Source organism: Cupressus sempervirens, chromosome 3 (assembly GCF_028749045.1).
Source record: "Cupressus sempervirens isolate cs-2001-9-10 chromosome 3, ASM2874904v1, whole genome shotgun sequence".
In the NCBI taxonomy this organism is placed as follows: Eukaryota; Viridiplantae; Streptophyta; class Pinopsida; order Cupressales; family Cupressaceae; genus Cupressus; species Cupressus sempervirens.
Window position 1 is genome coordinate 668,597,174 of NC_143120.1, and position 7,865 is coordinate 668,605,038.

General features: G+C 34.1%; 1 long non-coding RNA gene across 2 annotated transcripts; it reads right to left on the minus strand.

The window, feature by feature from the left end:
- Positions 1–1,448: 1,448 nt before the first annotated feature.
- Positions 1,449–5,679, minus strand: LOC149568485 (uncharacterized). Of its 2 annotated transcripts, XR_016361687.1 has the most exons (4): positions 5,556–5,679; positions 5,385–5,461; positions 4,486–4,628; positions 1,449–1,829 (listed from the first exon to the last, which is right to left on the minus strand). It is a non-coding gene; the product is annotated as an uncharacterized LOC149568485 (long non-coding RNA). The 2 variants fall into 2 exon arrangements; XR_016361686.1 differs by lacking the exons at positions 5,385–5,461; positions 5,556–5,679 and having other exon boundaries at positions 4,486–4,674.
- Positions 5,680–7,865: the final 2,186 nt, after the last annotated feature.

The window sequence follows — 7,865 nt, forward strand, 5'->3', positions numbered from 1 at the left end:
TGGCGAAACTTATCAATTTACCACTGAAGATTGTGACAGCAGATGTAATCCTTGGAATAAGTCATCCAAGTTGCCGATATCTAGTTGAACATTTTTATTATAACCCAAAGATGGCTTCATCTAGTGATGGCCAAGCTATGCACTCTCTTGAAGAGCACTCGGGTATCAACATCACATATATCTCAAATTTATATATCAATGGCACATGGCATTGGCTGAGCCGGCTACGAGTTTGGGAGATATTAAGATTGTGCAAAATGGAGGTCAATTTTTTGAGGCAAAATAACAAACTCTATCAATACCCAATTGCGCTATAAACTAGCACTTGTACCTGCAGGTCCAAGATTACGCCGATTGTTATAATGGAGATTGTGTTTACAGCTGGATAGATATTATTGATTTGGTTGTAATCATCTCTGTGAAAAAATTAAATTAATGCAACAGCAGAAGCCAAATTTCATATTTGCTCACTGAAAATTGAATATTCCAGCAATCAAACGATTGGGTAACATGAAAACCAATTCATCAATAATTGTTAATTTCTAAAATTAATTTTGGTTCGCCAGATAACCTTAGATAGAAAATTGGCTGTCTCTATGCTTGGCATTTGGAGGAAGGGAAGATGGCATGAGGGGAAGATAGTAGAATAGCTTGCACATGTGATTTCATCCCATGAAACTCTAATGCATTAGAAGTTTATCTGCTTCTTTGACCAATTTCTTGTCATGCAACTCTTTGTTTCAAAGATGGTGATGCTAATATCATTTGATTTTTCTCTAACTTAAATGAGATGTTTGAAACAATGACACAACTTAGGAAACTATTTACAATAAGTAAACCCTTAGCATTATGTTTTAAACTTTATCTGCTCCTTTGTCCAATTTCTTGTCATGCAACTCTTTGTTTCAAAGATGGTGATCCTAATATCATTTGATTTTTCTCTAACTTAAACAAGATATTTGAAACAATGACACAACTTAGGAAACTATTTACAATAAGTAAACCCTTAGCATTATGTTTTAAACTTAACTATGATGCAAGTAGAGAGGGAAGCATTCAAAAATCTGCAATTCAACTCTTGTAGACTATCCAAAAATATGCAATTCAACTCTCGTAGACTACCCAAAAATTGAGAAGAAGAGGCAAAATTATCACTCTTTGACATTGTTTTCCTACTCTAGATGATCAATAACACTTATTTTCTAATCTAGAAACTCAATTTATTAAAGTTCATAAGACCCATTTTTCAATCGTACATTTCATTTTCATTCTATTTAAAACTTCATACAACACCTTATTTTTAAAATCCTTGGCAATGCACTATTTCCTTTGATCAGATTTCAGTGTCGAGTAAATACCAAATCACAACAAATATTCATACCCGATATCTTCCAAAACTTAAACTTCCAAATCATAGAAAATTCTATGCATGCCATAAGATACAAATCAACAACCCAAGTCAACGATCATGGAACATTAAAATTAATTAGAAACTTCATATCAAACACTGATGACCAATCTTCAATCTTATCGAATTAATTGTGATAGACTTTCTGCTCAACTGGTACATGCCATGACCTTTGCTGATTTCATCTGAGTTTTCTATATTTTATTACTGAGCACAACAGTTCAGTTAAAGACAGTCCTCTCTATGTTTGAAACACAGTATGCTACAAATTTCAGTATGCTGTGTTTTCCCCTGTTGCATTTCCATGATACCTATTACGACGAGAACTCATTCTGTGGATTAGCAGAGGCTGTTGGACAGTTACACCGGCGGGCTATGAAGCGGGGGTTCTGGCATTCTGTTGAGTCGTATATAGCTGCATCTGATATGTGCAAGTGACGGAGTTAGAGCCCACAGGTATAAGATCATATTAGAATTTAATAAGTAGTATTGAATGATATTACAGATGCGATGTAATACTGTAAAGGACTTTTCAGCATGGGAATGATTTGTACCTGTACTGAATTATACAAAGACTCTGCATTCATGAACATTTGCACAAATGTAAAAACTAATCTAAGATGTTGCAATCCCTGCTATTCAATCCCATTCATTTTTCACAGGTCAGTATCCCTTACATTTAAACATGTATTGTAAAATGACATCAAATTGGAATCTCGGGTTGAACCATTTGCCGGGCCGAACAGTACACTTCCCGCGAAAGGAACCCCAGAGAAGTGCAATATGAGTAAAATATTTAAAAAGTAAAATTTATGAGTCAAATCGTATGTCTCCAATGTGCTTGTTACAAATGTTATGTCTCACAAAATTTTGCCAGTATTGCACATGGAAGTATGATTTAAACATATGCAAATGACATGGTTCTGTTATGTACATAAATGGTGCATCGTGTTACATTTTGTCTAAACAAAATTACTATTTCTGGTACCCGGCAAATGGTTCAACCCGATAGAGTTGCTCGGATTTTCTCCCCGCCAATTCCTCTGCCCGCCATTAGCCACCGAGTTGGGTTCGACATGGAGCTGCTGGGAACAAGGTTGCCTGGGTTGGCTTGCCACCAGTTGTTCCGGCTACCAGATGCCACGGAGCTGTTACTATCCTCACTCCTGTTGTTACAGTGATAGGGTTTGCTCTGCGTTCCGGCCAACAGAGGCCACAGAGCTGTTTGTATTGTTATTGTTGTTATTTACAAGAATGAAGGAGTAAATTGTGGGAACTGAGAAGAAATGATTATTTAGACTTATGCTACACAAGTTTTCATTCAAATCAAGAATTTACACCATTGTTTTGTTGTTGTGACAATTTGACAACTTAACAATAGAGAAGATCTATGCTTACCTTTGCATAACATCTATCCTCATCATTTGGAGTAGCATTTTATGTTTCAGGGATATTATTCCTTGTTGATCTCATGCTTTGTCCCTGCCATTGTTCTTTTTATTTTATTTTTGGTTCAATGGATCCATTTTGTGTGAATTCATCGATCTCTATTTTAATCAGCGGATAACATTCATTTTTTGCTAATGTTATAGTTTAACTGTTAACCATTGAAACAGAAATGCTTATGGTGAGATACAGTACTTTCAGTCTTGTATCGAAACCTCCTAGACCAAAGGAAATAGGACAAGTTTGCTTTCAAGACTCTTTTACTTTCCTGCAGAACCTCTAAGGATGTTTTGTAAGGTATACATAAGTAGCAAGCTTGTTCATTGTTAAGATTTTAGGAGTAGATTAGACCAGGCAGCTTCCGCTACAGTCATGAGAGCACTTCCATAGACATTGTTCTGGTTTAAGTTGTTCAAAAGATGGAAAATTAAATGGTAACAACCATTCCCATAATTGATGCCTTCTTCCAATAACTAAGGCTATCAAATTGGAACATCAGATCATCAAATATTAGTCTCATCTCCATTCACTTCAATATAAAAACATAGACCAAAGAGAAATATGGAATCAAATGGGAATCAATACCTTCACAAGACACCTTGCTACCAATAATTGTCATAAGTGAGAAAAGACACCTGTCATTTCAGATGACATACCCAAACAGTGTTGATCATTTATTTACCCACACTGCCACATTGTTTAACATGTCTAGTATTATTGGGAATGCATACCCTCACAACTGGGCACATGAATGATTCCATTAGCATATTATGAAATATTTTGGAGGTTATAGAGATTATCTCTAGATTGCTAATGTAAAGCTTAGATCTTTCATTGATCACTGGTTGTCATTTCCTTGGTTTTTCCAAAGTTGCATATTCTCTTAATGCAGTAAATCAATATCATTGCTTGATGTCACATTTCCAGGTAGTAGTATTAGATATGCATGCAAATAGCTATGTTAGAACTGTATGCCTTTCTTTCCAAATCTGTGAGCAGCGCACTTGAGCTAATATTTTTAACTATACTTGCAAACTCAATTTCATATCAGACTAAACAACTATAGAGATCTCAGAATAGACTTTGTAGACAAACTGTTTGATGAAATGTATGACCCGAGACTGAAAATTTAAGCTCAGAATTAGACACGGATGCTTTGGTCTGATGCAATAAACTATTACATCTAGGTGTTGAATAGTTTTATCTTACTTTGATATTGTGTATGTATGGCAGTTGCCAGGTTGCCGGTGGCCATTCAGACAAATTGCAGATTTTATTATGAAACTGGAAACCTTCACCCAAAACACTGTTGAAACAAAACTCAAACCTTCTCACATTTACCCGCCTGAGGAGACCGTTTGAAACGGTTTTCCCCTACCCTGCTACTAAGCGATACAGGCACTGGACAATCTATTGCTACACCTCCCACATAAACTTGTAATTAACATATCAGCATGATCCAGTTTAAACTTTAAATACATGAATTTTTATTCGGATTTTTGGAGTACCTCCCATGAATCAGCAAATAAAGTAATTAAAAATCCATAACAAAGAGGCATATTTTTTACAAGAGACAGTAATGAATTTTTCAGATACATTACAAAAGGATTAAAATTCCCAAACCTCCTTACCAAGGCAGTAGGGCGTAACCGTTGTCGGCAACCTAGACCCGTTATCCAACCCCTTCCTGTCTGCTTCTGCTGCCGTCTATCTAACCCCTTCCTGTCTGCTTCTGCTGTCATCTAGCTGATAACTCCAAACAACTGCCGTCTAGCTGATAACTCCAAACCATAGTTAGCAGAAACGAGAAACGAGAAACGTTTGCGTGTACGTGTGTGTATATATATATATATATATATATATATATATTTGTGTGTATATAAATTTTTTAAATATATTTTATAAAAATAAGCAATATACCATGCAATATTACAAAGGCATTCTCTAAAAATAAAATATATCTCTAACATTCATTGTTTTAAATAGACATGGTCATTTAATGAATATGTAAAAAAAAATCCATTTCATTCTTCAAAAAATATTTAAACTTAAACTTTTAATACAGATGCATGACAACTAAAATTTAATATTTATAAATAATTCACTATTTAATTTTTTTAACTTCACTTTCAAAAATAGAAATATCTAATTTAAGCCATGCATATTTAATCCTTTTTAAACTTCACTTTCAAAAAGAAATATCTAGAAATATCTGATTAAAGCCATGCATATTTAATCATTTTTTAACTTTACTTTCAAAACAGGAATATATAATTTAATGCGCTGAACTACGTATTTAAAACTGCACTTTTTAATAAAAAAAGTAAGAAAATCTATAAAAAAAATCATTGAGAGAAACGCAGGTTTCGTGACGAGAAACCCGTTTCGTCCCTCACAACGGGGAACGGGGATCTCCCGTCACGTTTCTGGCAACATAGCTCCAAACAAGAGTACAAGCAGTCAGAGATAATACTCTAGAATAAAAGTCGTCTAAGCCCAAATAATCTAACAAAAAAAGATCAGAGATAACCTGCTAGCGTGCTGAGTGGGTGCAACGTAAGATCGATATCATGCCGAATTCAATAAACTTCTGAACCCTTCCAATTCCTTAAAACAAAGGGTTCACATTACAAAGGAGATCAAAACAATAGATAAACTATCAGATTCACCATAACCACAACAGAACTAGAGCACAATAAACCTATTCTGATGCGTTTCAAAATCCATCTGATCTCACTGCAACCACTCCGAGGAACCAATTTATACTGTCACAACAACACCGACTGAAAGGGTGGTCGCCCAGCCCACATTAACCTTGCTGCCTCTGTGGCCAAAGCATGTATCGCATGGTTAAAAGCGGTAAAAATCCTAACACCACGGCGACAGCAGTAACAATCCCAGCATCTCGGTGGCTTTTGGTGGCCGGAACAACAGGTGAGAACACAGGCCACACAAATCCGGTCGAAGCAGCTCCATGTCGAACGGGTTGAACTATTTGTCAGGCCGAACAGGACACTTCCCGGCAAAAGGCCCCCAAAGAAGTAGCCTATCAGCTAATAATGGGACTAAGCTATCGTGGCATGAGTTCAGCATGCCAAATCTGTAGTGATAAGGACACTTACATTTCCAATCACCAAAATAGGGTTCTGCGACTTACTTTGGAACAAATAATTCCATTGCTCATCAAACCCGACAAAGAAAATGCATTGATATATATAAGATGTCGGATATTATATGCAAGGTCATCGATGGCACTCATTTAGTGAGGTTGAACTAGCATTGTCGCCAACTCTCACACGCAGAGCAAGATCAACACCGTGAATTTTATGTTCGAGCATGCACCCCAGGCAATGAAAATGACAATACTAATGGTAGATGAGAACCATTGATCCTGTTCCATGAACATGAGCATCGGTCAAATGCACATAGTCGGGCAGGGATACAATTGAAGGTCCATTCAGCCATAGACACTATAGGGGCAAGGCAAGGCAATGAAGCTAGTGCAATTTAAAGATAGGTATGAGACACTTATATCCGAAATATGTTGTCATCCTTATAAACAAAAAATGGAGATTATGAAGCTGGAGGCCCGATAAATTAATAAAAGGAGTTTGACATTGGAAATAGAAGGGCAGTGCTTCACCATGCTCGATAAAAAGGATTAGGTGAACCCACTTGTCACAACGTAAACAAGTGCCACGCCACGTAGTGGCATGTAGTTGCCGTTATAGTTGTAATGTAGTTATAATTAATAAAATACAAAGATAATTGCAATTAATTCAATAAATATGTAGTTATAGTTAAGAAAATACATATGTAGTAGTTATAGTTCATATTTTAAATTTTATTTTATATGCTATAGATAGTTTTTAATCATTTTTGAATATAATATAAAGTAATATTTGAAATATTAATAAATTATATTGAATTGAAATAATAATAAATGATATTAAATTGTTGAAATAATGAGTTGTGCTCAACTTTGGTACTAGAAATATACTTATAAATGCCTAACATTGATTTTTCCTCTCAATGAATTCTGATGTGGAGTAAAATATCAATGGGGATTGAGCTCAATTATTTTAGTTGATTGGTACATATTCACATTTATTAATTATAAATATTTAGATTTATGAGAGAATTATTAGTAATCATTTTTCATGCTTGTTAATTTTTTTTGTAAAATATAATTGTGATAAGTGAAGGAAAATTTATATTCTATTGAATTAAGATAATTTGATCAAAATCATATTTTAAATTTTTTATTTGCACACCCATAAGCCCCACTTCCATTACTTTTTACAATTCAATCCTTCAGCTTTGCTTTCATGCCCTAGAAAATACATCATCACAAGTAGTAGTATAATGACTTGTTTGCATTGACATAGCATGCCTACCAATTAACAAGAAAGTTATAATGCTGGAATTTAATGTGTGGAATATAGAGAGATTTTTTTTATATTTTTTATTAATTTTCGTAAAATATACTTTTTGGAACTTACATTTCAAATTTTATATTTCTCATGATGATTTTCATACCATAAGCCCTACCCCCATTATCATGTCCAAAATTTAAAAAGATGTAAAATTATATATTGTATTACAATAAATTTTTTTTAAATAAATTTAAAAAATTTGTAAGTTATAATATGATATGTTTTCAAATTTGATTAAATAAGTTTCTTTTGGACATCGTGAATAAAATATTATCATAGTAATGTTTAACCTTAAGGAGAAATAAAATATTTAACAAATCCTAAATTCTTGCCGAAGATTATGAATATGGAGCGTTGGTCTGAAAAAAGGGGTCTTATAAGAGAAAATTGATTGAGCCAATCAGAAGTGAATAAAATCAATTATATCAAATTTGAAATTAAGAAATATTTATTAAAACTTTAGTAATAATGAAAGCCAAAATAAATACAAACGTCTAATTGGTTTGAGAGTGAACAAACTATTGATTAATTCAGAAGAACTGAATACAATAGTACATTGCCTACGGCAAGTACAA